Genomic DNA, 27,099 nt, shown 5'->3' with positions numbered 1-27,099 from the left:
TATGTAGTATGTAGTAGTAGAGTAGTATGTAGTATGTAGTAGTAGAGTAGTATGTAGTAGAGTAGTATGTAGTAGAGTAGTATGTAGTATGTAGTAGTAGAGTAGTATGTAGTAGAGTAGTATGTAGTAGAGTAGTATGTAGTATGTAGTAGTAGAGTAGTATGTAGTAGAGTAGTATGTAGTATGTAGTAGTAGAGTAGTATGTAGTAGAGTAGTATGTAGTATGTAGTAGAGTAGTATGTAGTATGTAGTAGTAGAGTAGTATGTAGTAGAGTAGTATGTAGTAGAGTAGTATGTAGTAGAGTAGTATGTAGTATGTAGTAGTAGAGTAGTATGTAGTAGAGTAGTATGTAGTAGAGTAGTATGTAGTAGAGTAGTATGTAGTAGAGTAGTATGTAGTAGAGTAGTATGTAGTATGTAGTAGTAGAGTAGTATGTAGTAGAGTAGTATGTAGTAGAGTAGTATGTAGTAGAGTAGTATGTAGTAGAGTAGTATGTAGTATGTAGTAGTAGAGTAGTATGTAGTAGAGTAGTATGTAGTAGAGTAGTATGTAGTATGTAGTAGTAGAGTAGTATGTAGTAGAGTAGTATGTAGTAGAGTAGTATGTGTGTGTATGAGCAGCTTTGACCGAGCATATAAATGGAGGCTGTGATGAGAGCCGGTTGTACAGTAACATCATCCGAGCTTGACCCTCAGTGTTTCCTCTGCCCTCATGTATGACCTCTGAAGTCACAGCAGGATCTAGTGCCTCTGCTGGGTGTGCAGGGCAGTGACCCGCACGTCTGGACCGGTCTTTATGGATGCATATTTCCATGTTTCATATATCGTGAGTGCAGAAGCACTGGTTATGTTGCTGGACATTTGAATTCCAGTGTGACTTACAATGTGGCAGTACAACTGAAGTTAAAATGTGTCTCTTGGTCTCTCATCAGGTGCTGTTAACTTTCAGGTCATTGGTGGAAGGAAGGGCGCCGTGAACCCAACTCTAGACAGAGCGACCCGGCAGTCTGAAACACTCCCCTGGGCTGCAGGTGTCCACACGCCCCACCTGGTGAGTGACAGAACTGCAACAAGTTACGTGGTTTTTACACCTGGAGATTATGTGTTTCGTGCGTGCGTGGGTGCACGTGCACGTGCATCTGTCTTTCTGTCCGCTGTGAATGCATCTGAAACGGAGCAGCAGTGGTTGCTTTTGTGTCAACAATTACATTGATTGTGGCCATACTGTGCAAACATACCATGACACAGTGCATTAAAGCACTATACAAATAAATGTGTTATTTGTTAGTAAAAGCTTAGTCAACACTGTGGTCTCAGATTATGGGTTGTTAAAGAGAGGAGGCTTTTCTGCCTAACTACTTGGTGGTTTAAAAAGATGGTTTGCTTCATCTCAGGGCCAGTTCCACTATGTTTTACAGTATAGGAATAGATGTACTGTGTATTAAACTGGGCTACAAGAGGCAGAACTTTTGAGTCTGTACATTTCTCTCGTGGTTTAGTCAGTTTCATTTTGGAAAACCATCCAGATTTGTTAATCTCAGCTGCTAATGAATATTTTATCAAACCTTTTGCGTCTCCTCAGATTAGCAAGGAAATGGAAAACACAGTCAATCACATCCTTTAATCAGAGGATCGGTGGTTTGATCCCCGGCTCCGCTAGTCCATGTTGGTGTGTCCTTGGGCAAGACATTTGACCCCAAATTGCTACCGGAGGCTGTTCCTGCAGTGTGTGGATGCTTAGTTAGAGTCCTGATGTGCAGGTGGCACCTTGCATGGTATAAAAACAATATAGATGACTATAACTATATACTATTTAACGTTCATTTTATTTTTGATGGTTTACCGACTTCAGAGCGTCGTAGTCTGGAGCTTCGTAGACCAGCTGTATGTGTGTAAACAACAAAGGGATCTGCTAATATGGATCATCAATGATCTGCAATTAGTATTGACTGCAAAACCTGTTCATGGATCTGTAAAAATTATATTTGCTCCCTTTTTTCTTTCGTGCTGATCCGATCCGTGAGTTTTATGACCTCCTATAATGTACGTTTGACGTGGTTTATGTATTTGATTAGGAGGCCCACTATGTAGATATTCCCTCTGGAAGTATTCCAGAACCACCCAGCAGGAGCTGCAGGAATTATAGGCTGAGACGTGGATAACCCAAAATAAATGTTACCTATTACAGAATGACTAATGATTCTACAATTAAAGTACAACGTATGATTATATCGGGAGGTTATGATGCAATGTTATCGTGCTGGGATCACGAGCAGGCATGTGATCATAACTTTATGGAATGAAAATCCTGACCAACTGGTTCATGAGTATTCCCAATAATCATAAAAATATGCTTAAATATACTGATATCACTTCACCTTACATTTTGTAAAGAAATTCTTATTTTTATTGCATCACATATAGATAGGACACGTCTTTTTTCAGGTGAAATCCTTTAGTGAAAATCAAATAATCGTAAACATAAAAATCACAAATCAGGTCCCACTGCATAAATTAAGGGTAGATTAAATAAACACATTTTTACTATTTTTCATCCTTAATGGAAAGCATCTTCACACAGGATTCACCCTGTTTACCATCAGAACCAGGACCGATTCAATTCTTGAATTTGGATTGAATCTAATATGAATATAAATTATGACGTGAGCAGGGTGAGGGCAGCAGAACGTGGAGGAATTCAGCCGGGCCGACAGCGCGGCATCACTCTGGGTTGGTTGTTTGCTTTTCTTCGGCTCCTCTTCCTTATCAAGCAGGGACTCAGTGTGGGAAACGCTGTCCACACTTGTCCTTCAGTTTTCCCACGATGGACAGCTCAAATTGTTGGCATTCCTCATCGAAACCAAGGACACTAAGCCAGCCCCCTGGTCATTATAAGAACCAACAAATCAAATGACTGGCTGATAGTCTTCATTTGTTCATGTTAATATCAAACATCGAGACTGTAGAGGTTGAGGGGGGACAACCTCAGATCAGAACCTAGGATGTCACATGGTACAGTATGTGCCACCTCTTGCTGGGACTACATTTCCATGATGTCCCGTCAAGAAGCAAAATAACCCACTTTAATAATAAATATCGAGGCATGCCCTGCATGAAATGTCTTTGAAGCACCAGACAATATATCCCAGCAGTCCTCCCACCCTCAGTCCCACTGACATTTGAAGCCTGGAGTTTGGGCGATTTCGCCGTCGCCATCTTAGATTACGGTCGTCGCCATAATAAACGGAAGTTACCAAATTTGGAATGCAGAAGAGTGACGTAGAGCTGCCATATACGGCTCTGGTAGGGTAGCGACCTGTCAATCACAGTAAACCCGCCCTAAAGCATACCCTGCTTATATATAATAATATAATTTACTAAATGTACGTCATGCTGTTTTGAAGAAGACTTGAAACTAGAGATTGAGACATAAACTCATGTTTACAATGTTTACTGAGGGAATAAATCAAGAGAGAAGTAGAGTCATTTATATAGACTTCTATACAACCAGAGGAGTCACCCCCTGGTGGTCAGGAGAGAGAATGCAGCTTTAACACATGACGCATAGACTTCTATACAACCAGAGGAGTCGCCCCCTCGTGGTCAGGAGAGAGAATGCAGCTTTAACACATAAAGCATATACTTCTATACAACCAGAGGAGTCGCCCCCTGGCGGTCAGGAGAGAGAAAGGAGCTTTAACACATAAAGCATATACTTCTATACAACCAGAGGAGTCGTCCCCTCGTGGTCAGGAGAGAGAATGCAGCTTTAATACATGAAGCATAGACTTCTATACAACCAGAGGAGTCGCCCCCTGGTGGTCAGGAGAGAGAATGCAGCTTTAACACATGACGCATAGACTTCTATACATCCAGAGGAGTCGCCCCCTCGTGGTCAAGAGAGAGAATGCAGCTTTAACACATAAAGCATAGACTTCTATACAACCAGAGGAGTCGCCCCCTGGCGGTCAGGAGAGAGAAAGGAGCTTTAACACATGAAGCATAGACTTCTATACAGCCAGAGGAGTCGTCCCCTGGTGGTCAGGAGAGAGAATGCAGCTTTAACACATGAAGCATAGAGTTCTATACAGCCAGAGGAGTCGTCCCCTGGTGGTCAGGAGAGAGAATGCAGCTTCAACACATGAAGCATAGACCCAGCAGCTTCACACGGACACGGCGGCGTCAACTTGAACAACGATGCGCTGCCCACCACCGCCTTCACCATCCATTCACAGGGCGGATCAATTGTGCGCCTTGTGTTTGATGTTTTAATTTTTTTATACATTTGAAAATGATCATCTCAGCTCCACCTATTCTTTAAATCTAGATTTATTTCTCCAGTAACTCACAGACATGGCAGTAAACACAGATCCACATTTCTTGCCCTCTGAGAAACCAGGCCCTAACTACAGCATCAGTATAAAATCATTTCATTTTGGCATGCTTACTTTTATTTATTCATTTTTATCCTCCATAGTTGGTCCAGTTTTAGTTGCCAAAAAGGACATTTTTGTATTAGACTTTTAGTCCGATTGTTTAGTCCCTTAAGTGTAGAGTTGTTTGTATGCCTCTCTGCCTGAGCCATTATGTTTGGTCCACTGAGGTTGTCCACTCTCTTATCTCAGGAATTTGGCACAAATGTCCACCTGGAATCAAGGTTGAACTGATTAGAGTTTGGTGGTCAAAGGTCACAGTGTGCTCTCAAAACTCAATGTTGGCCTCAACTCAAGAATTCACATGCTGCTCGTGACAATTTTACACAAATGTCTCACAGGATAACATTATAAAGTGATGATATTTAAGGCATGTAAGTGAACTGTAACTTGACTGATGGAGGTGGTTTGAGTTCTCTCAAAGTGCCGCTTCATTTTGTTTATTTTCCTTTAAAACAAAACAGCATATTGTTATTTAAGCTTCATCCGTTATAAAGTTATAAGATGGAACATTTCTGATCGCTTAAGTGGCGATCCTACATTTCAGTGCTCCTATAGTCAGCGTGGAGCCCCCAGAGTGTATAGAGGGATTACCTACCCATCGTGTCTGGTGAGTCACGGCCAGCCTGCAGTCCATACATGACGGACTGAGGTCATCTGGCCCTGTGACTGGTCGGATGCCTTTCTCTGACCTGTGACTCATCACAGCTGTGCACTGCCAGCCTATCTGGTGTGTTCAGTCCTCACAATGGCTGACATTAACTTAACCAAAACCTGTGCAGTCTGCAGCACACACAGGTCTGCTGGCTTGAACTGTGTGGTTCTATCATTGGTAAAGACTCCTCAGCCTTTTTCACCTCTCTCTTCAACGTCCTTCAGTGGGAGACAGCTGAGTCGCTCTCTAAAACAAACGTAGTTGTAAGTTTCATTATGAATTGATTTAGCCTTTTTTGAATATTTTTTTTGAAGGGCAGGGAGAAATGAAAGCCAGCCACTGAGTGCGAGTGTTGCACCACTCTGTTTGTCTTTGTGGATGACACAACAGTTGACAGTCGTACCCTGTTGGCAGTAACCGTCACAATGAAAAGCCAATGAATTGTCTGGACAACCAAGTCGTGCCTCCTAATAGCTCTACGGATTCATGTAGACTCTGTGGTTAGGTTTTGATCCACGTTGTTCAGCGTTGTTGATCTTACACAATCATCTACTTACAGTTGGTCCCATTTCTTTTAAAGGACACCCTTGTGCTCATATGCCTAGAGAGCCACATCCCTCTGCAGCCTCTCATTCATACGTCAGCTGTACACACCAGCTGGTTGTTATAGTGCTGTGTGTGTCTGTCTGACATGACTTTCCTCAATGGCGGTCAGATAGAAAGACAGAGACCAACCTCAGGTGTGTAACAATCTGGTGATGGGCTTCAGGGCCCAAATGGAGCCAACGTTCTGTTCACCCATTTGGCTGTTTATAGCCACACAGTGTATATGAACCAGTCGAGGTTTAATTTAAACGGTCCAGTGTGTCTTTAATTGTCAGTCACATTGTTCAGACCCCCAGTACTTTATTGAATATTCTTGTCAAAAGAATACCATCCTGCTGAAAACCACAGGACTGGGAATGATGAAATGGGTTTGTGGTGTAAAGCATCTAAACAGTAAACTCTCAAATCAAAAGCTTTCAACCACATTACATCATCAGCTCCATACTCTGATGAGGACCGTGAGTATACCAAATACCATGTTTTTCACCAAAAACTACAATTTACAAGATTGCATTTGAACACATACTCAATACTCATACATACTCAATACTCAATTTCACTAAACAGAGTCTGAACACATCCTAATAAAACTGAATGGAACCTCTGTTTGTTAGCCGTTAGCGGCGCTGCTAACGTCACTCGCTCTCCCCCAGTCAATCATAACACAGATGTGTTGCTCACAACATAACATTATCAGGGATCGGCAAATGGAAAGCATGACTGCTGCGGTCCTGATCACATATCTTTACTGAATATCGGCCGATAACGATCGTCGCCACGGAACGCCGACACCAGCAAACACAAATGTATACATCGGAAGCATTTAAGTGCTGCATGGTTGAAACCTTGAAATGCTGCTTTGCCTTTTAAAGGAACAGAACTCCTCTTTCTGCAACAACTCTAACACAAGCAAGCACTTGAGCAGGACACAGCTCGTCAGTGGAAAACTGGGCATCCCCAGTTAAAAATTCCTAGAACCGTCGCTGTTTAGCAGATAAAGAGTCCAATAGGTTTCAGAAGTTTGTGGAAAGCAAAGCAGACCTAAAAGGAGAGGGAATGTTGGACGTACGTCAAACACACGCACACAAGACACGACTCTTGTTTGCTTTCGTCATACCGGCTTATATGTCAGTGTGGTGTTTACAGCTTGTTTCCACTGCCTCCAAATGGAACCCAAAAACTGTTGTTGCAGGTTTAATGAAGCACCGGACGAAGCAAATGCCTTTTATTTGTCTTTGTGAAAATATATTTCAATATATATATCTATATTTGCAACCCATGCTTAAACATGTGAGAGGACCAGTGGCACAAAACAATCATTTGTGAAATGGGATGATGGCATGATTTGGGATATGTGAGATAGCATCCCCTTTTCAGAAACGGGGCCCCGGTATCCCAAAGACACACTTTGAATATGGTCAGAGGTCAAAGTAAATGATGTCGTTGTCAAATTGTCTTCTGTCAACATCACCAAGGTGCTCCAAGTCAGTGTGGAACATCTACCCCAGTGGGTAACGTACCCCGGTGAGCCCATGTCTGAACTCCCCCTCTGCCTGCTCCATAAGTGGCTCTTAAGCCTAGATATACGGCACAGTGTGGGTGTCACATGAAGAGATGGAGATTCAGCCAAAGATTGACCGAAAGATTGTTGTTGGTGTCCAAACCGGGAGGTATAACAGACTTGGACCAGACCTGGCTCCACATAGAGAGGAGACTGTGTCAACAGTTACTAGACGTGCAACTATCTGCTTCTTTGAAATGCACTTCGATATTTTTCTCCATGATAAACGATCATTGGCAGAGTGAAGTTAACTGTGCTTGTTTTCCCTTGTTGCCATTGCTAATTAACTAAAACAGCTGCTGAGCATATCACTCTGAGGCCCACTTGGTCTCCATGCTGTACAGACTGAGATGGACTACACAGGGAAGAAGGAACACAACATGTAGCGTGTTTACATGTATAAATACTAGGGCTGTGTCTTGCAAGCAAGATATGATGCGTATCGCAATACACGTGGCACTATGTGATATTTCACAATAACACACAGAACTGAAATGCAAAACATTCTATGAAAATAAAGTACATATTATATTCTTAATGTCACTGGACACGTTTTGACTAAAATGCACTTTAGAGTGCATCCTGTATTCTTTCCTTCTTCTTTCTCAAACAGTTACTTCATGTTTTATCTTGAAGTGCTAAAAGGTGTTTTCCCGATAGCCCCCTTTAAAGCACACACTCCATCGCCTCACCAGTTACAGTGACGACCTAAACCAGATGCAGGCGGATGGTCGGAAGGGGCATCGGATGGCCGCAGGTTGAGTTTGGGGGAGCTGAGAAGAGTCGCTAAGCCTCGCTGACAGGTTTGGGCTTCACACCCGGCTGGCCAGCTGAGACGGGGCTTTCCTCACTCAGAGATCGCCGAGTCGCCCGTCACAAGTGTGAAGAGCTGCGTGTCCATGTGACTTCAGAGGGATCTTCTTCAGGGACGTGGAATGCCTGTTATTTTAAGGATGAACCCCTGGGTGTCGGTAAAGTCATTGGTAAACCTTCACTGAAGACCTGTGACATGTCTCGGTTGAACACATGATGATAGCCATCTTAAAGCATAGTAATAAGTGGCAGTAATGAATCAAACAGATTGACATTGTTTGATCTTAATGCTGCTCTGTCTGTACCTTTCTCTCAGAATTGCATAATTTATTACTACAACTTATCATTAATAAGTCATTTTCAAGTTTTTTGCAGAATACGTTTTTAAAGATGAATCAAGATTTTCAAAATTAATTGTTTTATTCTCAAGCCTGTGAGAGACCTTTTTGAGCAGGGTTGATGTAACAGAGGTGGCTGCCTCCTCGGGAGCTATAATAATATATTAACATCTTCAAAACAGAGACAATTCAATTCTGCCAGAAGACCTACTGCAGATCTCATCTTTTTAGATTGTTGCCAAACACTAAACTTTGTCTGTTTTTTCATGTTCATACAGTTTGTTCTATTTAAGCCACGTTTATGATCATAATTGATATATTTCATCCATGAACCTTTTTATCTATTGCAGGTGAATACCTACACACACTCACACACTCACACGAGCTGGGCCCACATTGTCTTTATGTAATGTTCCAGCGTGCAGCAGAGGAGAGGTAGGATGAAAGCCTCTTGCAGCGACAGTTACAGGAGAGAGGAATGATTTTGAGTGGGCTGGAAACCGTGACAGCCGGTCTGCTGCAAGAAGGGAGAGCGAATAAGAGGAGAGGGCTACTTGTAGGAGTGTACGCCTCAGCAAGTATGGGAGGAAGACAACACATTGCAGCCGCAACCCAGTTGTTATTTATTTATTTTGTGGAGCAGATGAGCGAATGAGCAAGCGAGCGTATCTCGTCCGTACACCCACACTGCCTGGGCTGCTGTCCGAAGAGATTAGCGACGCATTGTTACGTCTTTCTCTGTGTTTCTTCCTGCGCTTTAGCTTATTTTAATACCTCCCACCATTTCAGATCACATCCATTCCACTTTGGCCCTCTGAATCCCTACGTTCTATTCCTATGTGTCAAACTAGACCATCATTGCACAGGATAGTCCAGATGAATCGAATGTATCCCAACCACAGTGTGGCGGACTTGTGAGCAGGTAGATCACTTCAAGGCCAAGTTTATTCGTACAGCGAGGTGATTCAACGCGTGGAGACAAAGTGCAAAAGAAACGCGTCATAGGATATTTAAATGCAATTTAAAATCTGTAAAAATCTAAGAGAATAGAAAATAAAAACAAGCCAAAATAGAATAAGAATACAAGTTTCAGTGTAAGAAACGATTTTAATAAAAGTTTGTTCCAGATATATGGAGCATAAACATGTTTGGCTCTGACAGAAAGCAGACCTGTACCAGACGACCTGAGACGTCTGGATCGTTCGTAATGTAGCAGAAGATCAGAAATAAACCATTCGTTGCTTTTTTAAGAGTCAAAACCTGGAGTGACGTCATCCACCGTCTTGTCTCAGTGAGGCTCAGCTGCTGCTGTCTAATTGTTTTTTTTAGGGAGACCCGAGAAGACATCGAAGGGTCTTCAGAAGATAAATAAGACAGCAGGGCTTTAATCCGTCAGTCTTTAGAAGGCAGTAGGCTGACTTTGTTTTCATGTGGATGTTGAAACTGAGCTCTGAGATGAGATAAGATACGGTAGAACTTTATTAATCCAGAAGGAAATTCTTCACTCCATGACCACACCAATATCCCTGGCTTGGTCTGTGCTTTTAACATTGCACAGCACTTTGATTTCCTTTCTGGCTCCAAAAGCAGCTCGGATTTCTTCTTTGTTTAATAATTGAAGAAAATTCTGACGCCAATTTCTGCCTTGCGTTACTAGCGTGAGTTTGACCGCAAAAACATTTGTGTCTACTTGTGTAAAAAAACACAAGTAGACAGTAAAAAAAAAAAAAGGTAAATTGATTTTGCTCTTGCTCGTTGCCAAAGCCTCCGACATTTAGGACGAGGAATGTGTCGTATTCTCACTCTCAATACTGTGAAATATCTGTCCAGAACAGTGACCTGCATGTGTATGCAGAGTCAATGCTGGGTGGGAAGTGGTCATTTTATTTGTGGTAAAACATTTCTTTATTGATTTTCATAAAGTACACCACCTGCCTAATTTCCATACGCTTGGGATCCCTGTGCTGCAGCACAGTGAGAGATACCGGGATTCAGAACCTGCGATGGCGACATAGTGGAAGTGGTTTTCCATCCATCAAGACCAGCACAATGAAACAGCCTATATGTCAAGAGGAAATACAAGTTTCAAGTTTTTTTCACAACAATTACAGGCAGTCAGATCTCAGGCTCCCTCCAACAATTTGCATACAAATATAAAAAGTGAGACGAGTTCATGAAAATAACTTCATGCCACTGAAATAAAACGCGTTACCTCATTACTGAAACATGTGTCCGCCCTTGAATTACATCATTCCCTCGATCAGCCGCCAGTATCGGTTGTGTTTGGTGATATAGAAAGATGTTTCATCCTGAATGGAGCAGGAGAACAGCTCAGGAGCTGCTAATGAAATGTTAATCCCTTGAATTGCACAGTCATCCTGGTCATTGGACACCGCTGTTTGATGTTTTGCATCAATGCAGACACACACACACACACACAGGCTTTTTGAGTTGAGTAGCGTTCTAGCTTTCTACACCTGATTCGATCTGCTTTTTCTGACGAACCAAGCACACGGAACATGTTGCCATGGCATCGTGGAAAAGGCTGAAGTCACCCCGTTGTCACATTTTGTTCAAAGACTACCTGAGCTCTCCAAACGCTCTGCTCTTCGGTCTCTCCGCACATTTATTTATATTATGCTGCCCTCTCCCCTGAGACTGAAACCATGTGTCTCCACAGGGGAGCCTTTTAGAAACTGTAAAGAAATGACATCATCTTCGCTAAAACAAAATGGAAGAAATTAAAAAGCCACACTGTCATGGTTTAAAGATCATGCTGTCTGATTACAATACTCATTAACTCTCATTAATATTATTCTCTCGCTATTGACCATTAAACAGCTTTAAGATGACGTAATCACATTTAACAAAATCTCAAACAAATGTTGGACTCCTTCATGGATTTTCCAGACAAATTGTTCTATTCTTAGTTCCCCTTTAGCTCGTTCCTCCTCCTCCCTGTACTGTATCGTCAAACCTATTGAGTCATTTTCTTATTGAGCCAGACGTGGCGTTCCATATACGGTCGTCAGGCAGGCCAAGCAGTGGGTCAGCAGTGTTTGTGTATAGTTTCATAAATGATGTGTGAAATATGCTGGGAGGCCAGGGACGATCTGTGTGGTGTCTGCACACATATGATTGTGTGAGGGGATATACACACTAGTGCCTTCACTAATGGGACTATCAAGATCGTCCCGAGCCAAACCAGCACAGGAAGTAATTCACAGTTTTTATTTGAAGGCATCAGTGGATTGAGGGAAATGTTGTTGGAGGGTGTTTTGATGGATTGACTATCATCCATATTACAAGCTTTTATCTCAGGCAGCAATGTCTCTCCCACCTCAGAGTTTGGATGTTGCTGAAATAAAGTTGCTGAAATAGCTAAATATTTTGTCACTGAAAAAGCAAAAGCAATATTTGCCTCCATATCAGAAAACCTATGGAGAAGCTTCCTAACATAATTGCCCAGTACTAAAAAGTGTTATCACATGAAGGAAAACAGTGTGTGTGCAAAAGCCTTCCCACTGAGCGACTATTCTGGGAAAGCCACAGCAGCAACACCTCGTGTTTGAGTTCTAGTCGGATGTTGGTAGGGTTGGGCGATTTGATACAGCATGCATGATACAGCATTGGTAGAAATGTGTGGGGAAATTCTGCAAATATGGAGCAGCTAGAGGCATCCCAACCAACCCAGGATGAGGTAGAGCTATGGTTGCATGAAGAACACTTTTGCGATTTTTATATTTGCACTGACTGAAGTCAAGCTGGTGTTTATTTGCTGTTAACCTCAAAACCTGTGACACTTGAAGTTATTGTTCTCAGGAACCACGAAGCTACATTTTGAAATAATTTGAGTATTGTGGTTTATTTCAAGTGTTGCGTCATGTGAGGCAGTTCAAAGTAAAAGAAGGAAAACGGCTAATGTGACGAAGTCCTCGGTTATTTTAAACCACTCACAGACACAATAACTACCGTGATGATACAGCGTGGCTGTGAGGTGAACTTGCACATCCATGATTGAAGATTTTGGTCATATTGCCCATCGCTCTGTCGGAACAATATGTCGCGCCAATCCATCTTGTAGATTTTTATATATATATTACAGGAAGTGAAAGCTTTAACCCGCTGGGGACACTTTGGGGAAATGTGAAGGGCTCACCTACGTCAGCGGGCTTCATCCTCTGGGAACCATGAGATATTTCAGCCAGGACCGACGCTCACTGACGCAACAACGTTAGCCTGAATCATTACTGCTGCAGCCAGCTGTTCACTGTTGTCACAGGGAGTTTATCGCAGATCACATTATCGCTATCCCAAAGGTCGTACTATTACTGTCAGTTATATAAAGACAAGGGAAAATAAATAGTCCCTATTATAAATAGACAACATGTTGTATCATGGTGTTTTTTCCCTTTTGACACAGGTTGTTAGTTTGCCTGCAGAGTTTGTGCGTATGGTTCTTATTTCAGCGAGCTGGGGAAGTGAGAGGAGGGCAACCTCAAGGAGCTGTTCTGTTTCCCAGCACAGGGAAGGTGTAGCTGTCCTCATACTTACTCTGTTCTCCCGGCACCCGACAGGAAAAAGCTTTCATACTGAGACGAACACGGCATGCTTGCAAAGAGCAGGTCACGTAGCTCGGTGTTTGAACAAAATACCCGTAATGAAGGGTAATTACTGTGAAATGAGTCCACTCTTTAGTATAACAAAAAAGCCCAGTAATGAACTGAAATCCTCCATTCTTGTATAGATGAACTGTTGTGATTTTTGTCAGCCTTCATACGCTCCACATCGCACGTTATATTCATGTCATTGCCGATAGCAATCTTTTTGATCCTGGAGCATTCATAAAAATAGTCTTCCATTACGTTTGAATCTCCTCTCACTGGACAAATAAAATCCCCTTTGAATTCCAGTTGATGAATCTTCATCATCACTGATCCTGACTCGTCTTCACACACGCAGTAGTCTTTTACATTGTGTTCTCTATTCTAACCACGTCGCTAGACATCACATTATATACTGTATATTCATGTTGTGTAATGCGAGTAAAGCACACATGTTTGATCTATTAGTCTTTTGTCTAGTTTCTATACTACAGAGCAAACAGCACACATTGAGCTGTTTTTAGCACTCAGCTGGCCTGTACTTTCTTTTTTTTAAGTTTAGAGGCATTTGTTTTGGCCGAAAATTAGATTTGAGCTTTGCTTTTTTTCCAACTCTCTCTGTCTCCCTACTCTGATCTAAATATAGAGGACTCAAAGACCATGCTTAATTCCAGTAATTCCTGGTTAATTGGGTCATTTCTCTGAAAAGTACAGTAGCTCTGTCCCCCAGCTACTGAGAAAACTTCACTCTTATGGCGACAACTTTTTCTGCCTCTTAAATCTTTTAACATGTTTAACTCTTTGCAGTATGTCCTTTGTACAGACCTGATTCCTTGCAGGCTAAAAAGGCCAAAAAGAAGTAAATCCATATGTACCTATATCTATCTGCCTTTGAACTCACATTTACAACATGAAGGTCTTAAATGTGTAATTCAGCGCATGCCTATTGTCTCCAATAGCCGGTGGCTCGTAGCTAACTGCGCTAACGGTGCAAGCAATGACAAAGTGCTGACACAGCAGGGCCCTGTTTCTCGTACCTGGCTAACTGAGTTAGCAGGCTAATTGTCAGGATAAGATGACGTAGGTCTGTCTTTCTCGGTTTCTCGAAGCAAGCTTAGATAAATCACCATAGCAACACAGCCAAAAATGTAAACCTGCTCCCGGGCAGGCTAACTGAAATTCACTGGATAAGCTGGACACTCCCACGGACAAAAAAGGCAGCTCACTTCCTCATTGATGAAGGAGCGATATTAGTTATATTAGTTGTATAGGGAGAGAGTCCTTCCAGATCGCCAGGATCCATCCTTTACATCATCATGACTTCCTGTACGCGGCGATATAGATTTTGCCGGCAAGAAATAATTTATTTACGAGAGCTTCTCGAGCCGCGGACATTGATCACCACAGGCGCAGCTGATCACCCGTCTCACAGACACATGGCTCGTTCGAGATGAGCCAGTTCTGCGCAGAATCGATCGACGGCGATCGGCGCGCAATGCATGCCGGTTAGATTTGTGTCCGACTTGCTCTGACGTCATGCACACGTGGTCAACGATACTCTCACGAGACCAAGCCGGCTGTCGATTTCAGAGTCAGCCGCCGCAGTTGCTTTACAAAGACTGCGTGGCCCAGTGCATGATGGGAAACGCCTAGCTGTCGCCACATCAGAGAGCTGATTGGCTCTTAGATCTGACAGCAAACACCACGTGTTGTAGAAAATTCTTATTTTATGTGTAGTTGGAATACTTAACGCTGGATTATTGACTATTAGTCTCATGTTTGATCTAAAAACATTTCTTGTGTGGTTGTTAATACAAAATCGTATTTATACAACACACATCATAACTACTAGTAATGTATTTCACAGACAGACATCAAAAGACCAAGGATGCAGCTACAGACACATTTCTACATAAATATATATTTACAAACACATATGAATAAATCCAAACGTGATCTGTAAACTACAAGTAGACAAAAGTTCGGAACTAACAGGAAGTCATTTTTTCTGTGACTTCTTGTGTTTACTTTGAAGGCAGCTGAAAACTGTCCGACTTGATCACAGTTTATTGTCAACGCCTCCTGCTGCGGCCGCTGCTCTCTCTGGATTCCAGGCGAGGCGCAGCTCTAACGGACGAGCCTATAGACTATCAGCCGCTGCATGCCGCTGTTCTTAAGTTTATTTAGCTCTTAAGAAACTTATGGATGTGTTGAAATCACTCATAATTATATGACAGTGCTATTAGTAGACCATACATATCATTATTGTAGAACATGATTAAGGTGATCGTGATGAGAATACAGAGAATCACACACAATTTATTTTCACTGCTTCAATTGATGAATTTCTGATTATGAATAATACATACATATTGATCGCCTATACACATATTCAAACTCCTAGTTATATGGTAATCTACACATACATGTATATACACATAGATAGTACATGATTCATACGTGCATACAGTACATAGATCCTCATAAGTATATATTTATTCATAAATATAATCTGATTGATTTGGGTGATGAAGCACTTCAAATTAGCCGATACATTTTCCCAACACTGACGCATTTAACTTGTCTGATATATTTGCGACGCTTATGTCTCTCAGCAGGGGCGATGTTAAAGTTGCGTTCACGGCAACAATGTTGCAAAAACGTTGGAATATTCGCAGCGCGTTTGCTGTGAATGACTACGGTATTGACTTCCTCATATGCCTTCGTTATCATCTCCTGCTTCTCAGCAGAGAAATAAAAAGAGTTTCCTCTGAGTTTATTTGCCATTGTACTGTTAGAACATGGTGGTGTCAGTGCTCCATTATTATCCCTTCTGAAGAGGAGCGGGCGCATTTATCCAGATGACTGACGTCTGGCTAGAATTAACGAGACGTTTCAGCGCGGATCAGCCGTGAAGAAACCGAGTTAGCCTGATGTCAATCATCTCGCTAATTTAAGATGGAGATTATGACATTTGCTTGACTTTGTTTAGCCAGGTACGAGAAACAGGGCCCTGATGTTATACTGAGGCGGAACCGGAGGGCGGACGTTTCACATTTAGTTCTAGTGAAACACAAACAAGTTGCTTGGCTCGGGCACGCTCATGAGGTTAATGATGTCATGTTGTGAAATGATGCCATCAGGTCAGATTTTGTTCCTGTTTCCTACCGGCAGGTAAAAAGCAGAAAATGATTTAAAGCTACAGATTTATTTGAAGGACACACTCCTCTCTCCACCCGACATCGTCCAGTCTAAACAGCACGATGTCGGGTGGTCAAGCTGCAGCGTGCAGCTTCCCTGTTGTTGATGGTCAGTGTGTTGTTTTCCATGACTCTTGAGATGAGCTAGAGGAAGCCTAATGTGATTTCCACATAGTTCCCAGGCCCCAGTTCCCCCCAAAACACAGGCCGACACACACACACACACACACACACACACACACTCTCGTAAATCAGGGGCATGTGTGTCTGTTTGTGTTACTAAAATTGAAAGAGATAAATGGCTTGAACATCCTTTTGCTCTTTGATACACATGAGTTGTCAACCATGAACACGCACATGCACACACACACACACACACACACACACACACACACACACACACACACACACACACACACACACACACACACACAGGCCTGCAGGGCTCTCAGTCTAAGGGACAGCTGTAGCCTGTCCAGTTGAGAGGCCCACTGCATAAAACAAGGGCCAACTTCAACTCTGCCTCCTACACTCACACTTCAGGTCACTTGCTTTCAGCCGAACCTTTGAACTTCCCTGCGATGACGTCCAGTCTTGAATTGGGGAACGTTTCCTCGGGCTGTGTGCAAACGACTACGTTTCCATATTTATTTTTCATGTCTTTTTGCTACGTTTCACGGCAGAGTTTTTAGAGCGACGAGGACGTTCGCCACTCGGTTGGGTCTTAGCAGTCCTTCCCTAGTTCGTCACGCGGCTCACGCCCCCGATAACGTGACCCTGAGCGACCTCGCCGTCGACACAGGCCAAGAAATCTCCGGTCCCTCTTTTCGGTTTCTGGCCTCGTTTCCTCAATCCTGTCCTGCTTGTGTTCCTAGAAAAGCCACAACTCTCTTTATTGAATCAAGTTTCTTTAATGGATTAACGCTTCGGTTTCATCAACATGAAACGAGGTTGCGGCGTCTCGGCTCGGGATGGGACTACGTACAGTTTTATTGTCGCCGATCGCGATTGAAAAATGCCGCAAAATAAAAAGAAAAAAGATAATTTAGAGGAATTATTTTTATACGAGTCTGAAAATAGCTTTTAAAGAAATTATATAAAGTACAGGAATTATGTGACAAAGAACCAAACCGTCTGTATTATTATTATTATTATTATTATGATAGTTTTAGTGCCATTTTATGAGCGTTTTTATTTTGATAATTATCGGAATGCAGTCGTTAATCCCGATCACACATGCCAGGGTAACCGTGCCGAGCCTTTACGGACCTTATGGAGCTATTGGAAATATGTAGAGTTGTTTTCCCGTAGACTTCTATGCAATCAGACTTCTTTTAGCAACCTGAGGAGGAGTCGCTCATCACTGTGCCATTGAGGCCCGACTCCGCTGCACGCAGGCTTTTGTTGCATCCCGCTCGCCGCAGGAGAGCCTGGTAGAGACACAGGAGAGCCTGGTAGAGACACAGGAGAGCCTGGTAGAGACACAGGAGAGCCTGGTAGAGACACAGGAGAGCCTGGTAGAGACACAGGAGAGCCTGGTAGAGACACAGGAGAGCCTGGTAGAGACACAGGAGAGCCTGGTAGAGACACATTTGAACAAGCGTGTTTTGTTGCCTTCGTGCCTCTGGAATCTCAACAGTGACGACGCACTCGCTCCACAGAGTTGTACTTCTCAGGGTGAGAGAAAAATGCTATAAAAAAGAGTTTGGTTGTGACATTTTGTCTCTTCTAGCCTCCTGACAAACAACTTCCTGCCTGTGTGTGTGTGTGTGTGTGTGTGTGTGTGTGTGTGTGTGTGTGTGTGTGTGTGTGCGTGCTCGTGTGTGTGGACTGTGCGTATCAGAAATAGTGAGCAGAGGACCAGAGCGTGACTCATAGGGGAGGTGGTGGTGATGTGTCTCCCAACCTGCTGCACTCTGAGGAGAGAGAGACTGACACAGTGGGCTCTGGTTAATCCTCTCCCTGCATCCAGCCCGCCGTCCGCCATTAAAGAAGAATAGATGGCACCGACCTATCCTATTCTTCTGGCTTCTGTTTATAGCGTCTGAATCACAGAGGATGGAGTGGGTTGTAATGCTGTTGTGTAACTCTTGAGACACTTTGGCTGTGCAAGAAAAAAGAAAAAGGGTTTCTTGGTTTTACAATCTGCAGTTTCCTGTTTCTTCACAGCCCACCTCCCCGGCTGTAAATGGATAAAGTAGATAACGAATGCTCTTTTTACCACTCTGCATTATGAAGAACTATAGACTCATCGAAGATTGAATCATATGCAATAATATAGAATGAGTACGACTACCAAAAGAGATGAGATCCATGAATGCTAACATGCTAAACGAAGATAGTGAACAAACATCTGCACAAAAACGCTGAGTAACTGTAGACTCTTCCCGTGGTCACCGAGTGACGCCGCTCTCATCACAGTCAACCTGTTGTTTAATTGCATGAAGGCAGATGTTGTTATATATTTGGAATGAATAGATTTCCTGCGCCATTTCATTTTCATTCAAATGCATAATTTCTTCCATTAAACAATCATACTTCTAATTCTTTGCCTTTTTTCTCTGGCATCAACTACTTTTAGCTCACCAAAACTCCTCATCTAATCACTTCCCAAGAAATACCACCATTCAAAATGGATGCATGATGTTGCATGTCCTCTTTTAATGTTTAAAAAACTGCAAGTTCCAATTGCCTCGAGCTCTGACAACGTAGACTAATTCCTTCAATATATCAGGTTGTCTAACCAGGAAGGTCAAACATGGGTAGAACAAGTCTGATGCGAGAAATGGAGGACAGTGGGCGATGTATCCACACTGTCTCTCTTGATTCTTATTTTCTATGTCTTGGCTTCAACGTTACTGAGTTTAGTATTGCCGAAGCAAGTTATTGAAGGTTTCACAATCTATGCATGCCATTTTAAAGTGATTTCCATGTGATTTCCGTCAACTGTTTTCCTCGGTCAGGTGCATAGGTATACATTCGTTCTGTGCTTAGGCATTTAGAAGATTAATTTCTTCTCTGTGGACAGATCTTATTTTGGTTAATAACTGTAGTAATGCGATGATGGCCGGAAGTTTAATGCGATAAACTTGTGTCCGTTATTGACCATTATTCTATTTGCTTTGCTATCGTCTAAAGAGATGAGAAATTCATTTCCTTTTTATTTAGACAAAAACGGCTCCGAAATCTGCAATATTCACTTCAAATATATCAGAGCGGTAGCCCATGAAAACAAATTTGCTCATATGTATGCCTATGAATAAATGAATAGACTGTATCCCATGTAAACATGTAAAATATAAGACCTGTCTTTGTTGAGATCTCCGCTGCGTTTCAGCACCCAGGACAGCTCCACAACAACACGCAACAAACAACGCTACTAATAATAATTAACGTTGATGCATGGTAAATACTGTGGGGTACCTTTACCGTATTTCATGGGCTATTTGGGATCTTTTGATATATTTTGTGGTCTTATCAAAAAAAAGCATTTCATTTGGACGTTGAGTCCCATGGCAAAGTTTGGAACTTTAAAGGTCACCCTTAGAACATTCAATGTTTTTTTTCTTCCAATTAATTGTTGCCCAAGTAATTGAAAAACAGATGTGGGGGGTTTTCTTCTAAATATAATCAGAAGAAGAAGATGCTTTCGTCATTGTTTTTTGGCAAGCGGTGTGCTGCATTGGATTAGCCCGTTCAGCGAGGTGCGTCGGCTCGCCCACCTCTTGTACTGCAGTTACATAACGCACGAGGAGGAGACCTGCTTTTTAACAACCTTGTCTGCTCATTTCAGCGAGTTGTCAATTAACCTTACTGTACTGCTATAAAGATATACAGATTGTAAATCTACGAGAACAGCTGCTGTTCGTAGAAGACTCCCTGACTAAAGCTGGATAAAGCAGTGCGTCATCACAAGTAGTTTAGCGTGTTGGACTGTGATCACAGTGCATCTTCTTTATACAAGGTTCCCTACAGTATGGGGGTTTACCCATAGCTGCACATTAACATGGTGTGTGTGTGTGTGTGTGTGTGTGTGTGGGTGTGGGTGTGGGTGTGTGTGGAGGGTATATCCGGATGTCCACCCTCCTCTCAGGGCAGTGCATTGTTATATTGGCAACCATATGGCGTGTGGGAGATGAATTCACTTCCCTGTCTGCCCGCCAGGTTTCTGCTGATTCCTCTGTGTTGTAATTGGCAGTGCATTTGTAATTACGCAACACCACATTCTCGGCATCACTGCGGTCACCGCGTGCTGCATCTGTCCCATGTTTTTGTGTTGACAGAAAGGCTCAATGGACCAAAGAGTTCCTCTTTAAGCAGCAGGGCGGTCTGACATGTACTCTGCAGAAAAAGTAACAACGGCACCACGATAGATTTTCATAGACCTCTGAACGGGCAACGACACAGGAGAACATTTTTAAAGAAGAACTTTCTGATCAAGTGGCCCAACTGTTCCTGGTCGTGTGTCCCCGTAACACTAAAAGAACACAGAATAACCTCCAAGTGCATTTCAACTCAAAATGTAAAAGCTAGTGTATCAGAGACTTTGATCACAGATGTTTGAGAGTGTGCTGCTTTAAAAAAACTACAGTTTGAATCAATTTAAAACCACTCGCCTCTATGATGGCCTTCAATCACACTTGCTTAAGTATAGTACCCCAATTGGGAATAACAAATACACCTTTTGTATTAACTGTATTGTAGTAACTTATTGGTATTTTTCCAACACCGATTTCCCTTTCTTCTTTGTTGCCTGAGTGACTAATGGGGACAGCAATTTGTGAAAGTGGTCCGGTATTGAGGGGTAACCCTGCACCAACTAAACGGGCTACAATGTAATCCATTGGTGCGTTTTCCCATCGTCAATGTACGATCTCTAAAGTAGAAATTGCCACTCTCGCTCTTTCTTTCAGCACAAATTGTATTCACTATATAAGAAACAAATAAATGAAATCTCATTCACCCCTTTGGGAATGAGGGTAATCAGGTAATCGTATCAAACACGCCTCCAATAGAAGGATTTCTTCTATTACCACCCGTAGGGTCCTTTTCATAATGATGTCAGACACTTAAAGTAACGATGTGAGCCTGTCAGCAGCCAGAAACAAGCACTTTTAGTGGATGTGAGTCAACGGTGAGGAGTTTCCCCGGGCGATTACATTGCAGCCCATTTAGCGGCTGCCAGTTACAGCATTCTCCCTCGATACTGAACCAATTTCAAAGATTGTTGTCCCACATTAGTCACTGAGACACAGAAACATGGGAATATAGGGTCCAGGTTGAAAAAGTTTCCCTCAAGCTTTGCCTTTTATAAACCCATCCAGCAGTGTTTTTCTCAAAATCTTGCTTTGAAATTCATTGTGATGAATAATGAAACACCAATGCCATCCACTGTCATCTGGGATTGTCGGGGTAACATTGTGTGTAGATGTGTGCATGCTTTCGCTAATTTGTTGGGTAAGACACTCAAACCTCATTAAGAGCTCTGCCCCCCACACCCCTCCCCAACAGCTGATTATCCACTTGCTAATCTGTTGTTATCTAATACCTCAAGCCCAGCTGCTGAGAACATGACGGCTCTCTGATGCAGGTCCAGCCTTCAGCTCTTAAGTCTCACTGGCCAATAACCATTTCCACTCTTGCACCGTATAGCGTGGAGAATACTTTTGTCATCTCTCATTATTGCTTTTTGAGCGTTGACTTGCAATTCCAGGAATTTTCAGTCTGTTGTCTCTTACTTGAACCTGTCCTGCCCTCAGCTGATTTTATTTGCAGCAGACAGGCAATACATGGAGTTATTTAGAAGTGCCTCGAACGGTGACACGGTTTGGGGAGAATTTCCTTTCCCAAAGGAACGACTTCTAAAGGGTTTGCCTTGGAAAGGGAAGTTGTTTTCTCTTCCGCCCATGCAGTTGCTTCCTGAGTCATCAGGAGGAAGGAATTCCCTCTAGTGCTCCTTACCCACCCTACATCCTAACTCTCTCACACACACACACACACACACACACACACACACACACACAGAGTGGTCACACCCTTCTACAGGAGTTCTGTGCAGAGTGTCTAAAAGTAGTAAGAAGTTAGATACGGCGGTAATTTGGTACACAACTGGCAACCTGCAGGTCTGAAAGTGAAGCCAATGCTTAAGTGCCTTAAAGCTGCATTATCTCCAATGGCCATTAGGGGCAACTCCTCTGGTTGTATAGAAATCTATGCTTCATGTGTTAACGCTGCATTCTCTCTCCTGACCATCAGGGGGCGACTCCTCTGGTTGTATAGAAGTCTATATAAATGACTCTACTTCTCTCTTGATTTATTCCCTCAGTAAACATTGTAAACATGAGTTTATGTCTCAATCTCTAGTTTCAAGCATGATGTTCATTTAGTAAATTATGGTCATTTAGAGCAGTGATTCTCAACTGGTGGGTCGCAGACCTGTTTTCAGTGGGTCGCAGGCCTTTGCCTGAAAAAAACAAACATTATAATATTTTTTTTTTTATCCTGTGGTTTTATTTTGAAGGGACTTTTTTTATGCAGCGGAGTGTCATTATTTTGCGGGCTCTGGTTTCAATTTGTTTTGCACTTGTCCCTCCATGTTTTCAGCAGCGTGTGCCAGGTTGGCTCAAACCATCCTGATATGGGGAAGACTCTGGGTTTTGAATAATAATAAAATTAAACAGCCTACTGAATATAAAATTCACAACTGATGGTGCTGCCTGCATGAGAGGAAAAAACTCAGGTCGTGAGGAGAATTGAGTGCTGCTTAATTTTCTGTAAAGCACAATGTTTTTCAGTATTTACCTACTGATGAGGTAATCACAAGAAAAGTTGATTTTGTATATATGAATCATTTTGAATTGCATTTTTTGTTTAATTTATTTTGAATTTGTGGAAAAGCTGCTCCTCAAGACAGTGACTTGTTCCATAGTAAAGTGTTTGTCATATATTCAGTGAGTGTGTATTTATTAGTTAAAGTTAGGTCATTTGGGTCTTTTTGAAACTACTTCTTAGTTGTTGGACTTTTTTGTTTGTGCAATGAAAGCTGTTGAGTCTGTTTAAAAATGGCTGAAGATTCTGAATTGTTATGTATCTTGTAATACCTCGTGTCCTGAAGATGCACTTTTAGTTTTTAATTAAAATGCAGCTAATTGAGTGTAAAGGGGAATAGTTCCCTCTCTAGCATCGCCACCAGCTGGTCATTTTGGTTTATCATTAAACTTGTTTTTGTGTTGGCATACATATTCTGTACTATCTCAGGTTCAAACTGCACCATCTTTTCATTAAATTAATTTGAGAAGTTGAGAATGTTCCTCGATTTGGGTCGCGGCTTGTCATTCAGGGGTGATGGTGGGTCCCGGAGCCAGACCAGTTGAGAACCACTGATCTAGAGTCAAACAGACCATAAAGCAGGGGATGCTTTAGGGGCGGGGCTACAAGGTGATTGACCGGTCACTACCAGAGCGTTTTTTTGGTCTAGGAATAAACCGCTTCACGCCGTGTTTTCAGTTCACGAAACTTTATGGTCGCCTAAAAATGCATTCATAGTTCGGTTGTAGTTAGCCCTCCCTCTCATGTCCCTTATGGTTCCAAAAAAACAAGACGGCGACAGCTAAAATGTCAAACACAAGGCTTCAAAACTGTAGTCCACAAACCAAAATGCAGCCCATATAAAACAGGGTTCACCAATACAACTTGACCGTTTCAACATGGTGGACGATGCTTCTCCCAAGTCTTATTCTATAAACCATGTATTGACCTTAAGGCATGACCCACTAATCCCCCAAACTCGGGCTTTGGTCTAAATAATTTATCCCTCAACCAATTTACCCACCTGGCAGACTCTCATTTCAGTGTCTTACATCATCTAATCTCTTTGTGCTTTGCTCTTCTCTTCACTCTTGCCTCTGCTTCACTCCCCAGGCATATCTTTACAGATATATATATATATATATATATATATATATATATATATATATATATATATCTATATATAGATATATATATATATATATATATATAGATATATATAGATATCTATATATATATAGCTAGCCAGCTGCAGGCTTTATTAAATTACTTTTCCCTGCTCTGTGTTGATTCTCTCTGCCCCGTGTGGCATTTCATCTCTTGACTCTCCATGTGCCTCTCACTCATCTGTACATACCCTTACTAACAGCAGTCCAGTGGAGGGTGCTTTTCACTGCCCCGCCACACCCTAATCTGGGCCCCACGGCGCTCCATTCAACTGGCCAGCAGATGCTATTCAGTTGAACTTAATCACCCCGAAGCTTTTCACGCTCGCAGCTCGGGTCAGCGGAGGATGGGGGGTGAGGAGGCTCTTTGGTTCCCCGTGAAATGGTTTATCGGCACACCCTCATTGTTTGTGCCGTTCCACAAGCCCTGCCCCAAATAAACTTCACCCAATGCACAGCACATTTCTTCAGTAGATGAATACAGAGTTGCTGTAAATTGCACATGTGCACCAAGACGGTCCTCTACTCAGGTTGAACAAATACTTTAAAAAGAAACATGATTTATAGATAATAAAGAAAAAACTCTCAAAAGATGTAATGGAACAAATTAAAAAGCTGCAACATCGACCAGAATCACAATATTTACTGTGACGATCAACAATGCCATTTTTTAATTGGATACATCTTCTTGCTGCAAGAAAACATTTCAAACAGCCCTTCAGGTAATCTGATGTTGCACCCCTTCATGTATAAACGTGTAGATAGAAAGCCTTTAATCAGTTTCTTGTATGTACAGTAACTGACACAATAGCTATATTCAAACTGGAATAATCTAAAAAATAGAGCGTTATAACTGTCATTGTATTTGATAAAGGAATAGTTTGACATTTTGGGAAATATGCAACCGCCAGCAGCCCAATAGCTTATTTTAGCACAAAGGTGACACAACCTGCCTACTAATTACTCACTGTACCAACACCACAGTATAAAAACAACAGGTTGTGCAACTATTCATTTTCTCAGAGCAGTGACTGGACATGACTAGAGTCTTTGTAATCACTGAGGTGGCCTTATTTCTCTGTAATCCGATCTCTGTGTTGAGGAGCGCCGCTTCAGCTTGTCTCCTTGTATTAATATATAAATGAAATAAAAACGCAATTGAAACTGCAGCTACTGTATTCTCCACTTCCCTAAAGTAATGAAGGTTATTAAGTTTCTTCGTCTTTTCTCCTTCATACTCCTAGTTTGTGCAGATATAGTTCTTTTATTAGTCATGTGTTGAATAAATCGATGGAGTCCTGAAGAAAGTGAAGATTTCTCAGGCAGAGAGAGAAGGTCCATTTCTAATAACTAAAGTTGTTCTAAAAAAAAACATAAGCTCTTCTATTCTTTGAACCCAGTCACAAAAAATATATGGAGTTTCTGAATATATAAATTATGACAGGCCTTAAAAATCTGCCCTTTTTAATAATGCTGGGTACGTTTTAATAAATGAAGATGCCAGTACTAATACAAGTACCCTTAAAGTGATACCAGCACCAATAGAGTACTTCATTTGATACTATCATGTGAATGGAAGCTGTGTGTGTTCCTGTGGTTAAAATTCTTGACATTGTTGCACAATGTCAACAATGTGACTGTACTCGTTTTTCTACATTACCGGAGGTCAGAGCCGTGAATCTTCACTGGCCTCACGATTCCATTCAATTACGATTCCCCATCTCAATGTATCGACTTTCTGCACAAACACGGGGTTATTGGTTGAATCTGAACTCCCAGTTTATTAAGAAATTGTTATAAAAAATCTGTCTAATATACAAAGCTGTGTTTTTGCAGTACCAGGATCTGTGTGAGCCACCTAAATGCAGAAACATTGCAGAAACATCTGCAGTGCATTATAAATGTTGTATCTGTACACATACGACATCCTTTGCCCCAGGACCCCCTCACATCGGTTCAGTAAAAACTCCTTTAACAGGGAGGAAAAAGTAATCAACATGGCTGAACTTCAACCTTCATGCACGCTAACTTCAGCCCAACATTGTTGACAACTAGTTAGTTACTGTACATACTTATATACGATGCACATACTTCATTTTTTTCTTTTTCTTAATTTTTACACTTTCTTTATTGTTTAATTTCCTAAATTAATACGCTCTACTGTTTTCTTGTATATATTGAGTATTTTGCATTCCTGATCTTTTTTTGTGTCTTCTATTTCAGTTGCTGCTACTGTGACAAACTAATTTCCCATTGGGGATAAATAAAGTATACATCTATCTATCTATCAACCAGGCAACAACCTCCAGTTCTGCCGAGTAAATCTGAGGCGGAAGTGTCTTATAACCGGCATTCTCTCTCCTGACCACCAGGGGGTGACTCCTCTGGTTGTATAGAAGTCTATGCTTCATGTGTTAAAGCTGCATTCTCTCTACTCACCACCAGGGGGTAACTCCTGTGGTTGTATAGAAGTATATAAATGACTCTACTTCTCTTGATGTATTCCCTCAGTAAACATTGTAAACATGAGTTTATGTCTCAATCTCTAGTTTCAAGTCTTCTTCAATACAGCTTGATGATCATTTAGTAAATTATGGTCATTTTGAGTCAAACAGACCATAAAGCAGGGGATGCTTTAGGGCGGGGCTACAAGGTGATTGACAGGTCGCTACCGGAGTCGTATACGGCGTCTCTACGTCGCTCCTACGTCCAGGGTAGGACATTTACATATTTTTTAGGGGGCAATTTTTGCCCCCACCATTGAAATCCAGGGGCATTTAAAACAAAATTGGGGGCACTTTTTGAAACTTGTGAAATAACATTTAACCTTTGTTCAAACTAATATGTAATAATAATAATGTTTGTTTCTGTGAACTGGAGAAGAAGGAAAAACACTTTGAATTTGAACCACTTCTG

General features: G+C 41.9%; 1 protein-coding gene across 1 annotated transcript in view; it reads left to right on the top strand.

The window, feature by feature from the left end:
• Positions 1–932: 932 nt before the first annotated feature.
• The window catches only part of ncalda (neurocalcin delta a), a 60,467-nt gene continuing 34,300 nt past the window's right edge, over positions 933–27,099 (top strand). Inside the window, exon 1 of the mRNA XM_079228139.1 lies at positions 933–1,051. The gene's annotated coding sequence lies outside the window, so the exon portion shown is untranslated. The remainder of the gene's footprint in view (positions 1,052–27,099) is intronic.

The sequence above is a fragment of the Taurulus bubalis genome (assembly GCF_910589615.1).
Source record: "Taurulus bubalis genome assembly, chromosome: 12".
Classification (NCBI taxonomy): domain Eukaryota; kingdom Metazoa; phylum Chordata; class Actinopteri; order Perciformes; family Cottidae; genus Taurulus; species Taurulus bubalis.
Note: the sequence above shows the minus strand (reverse complement) of the source record. Positions and strands in the feature narration are given on the sequence as shown.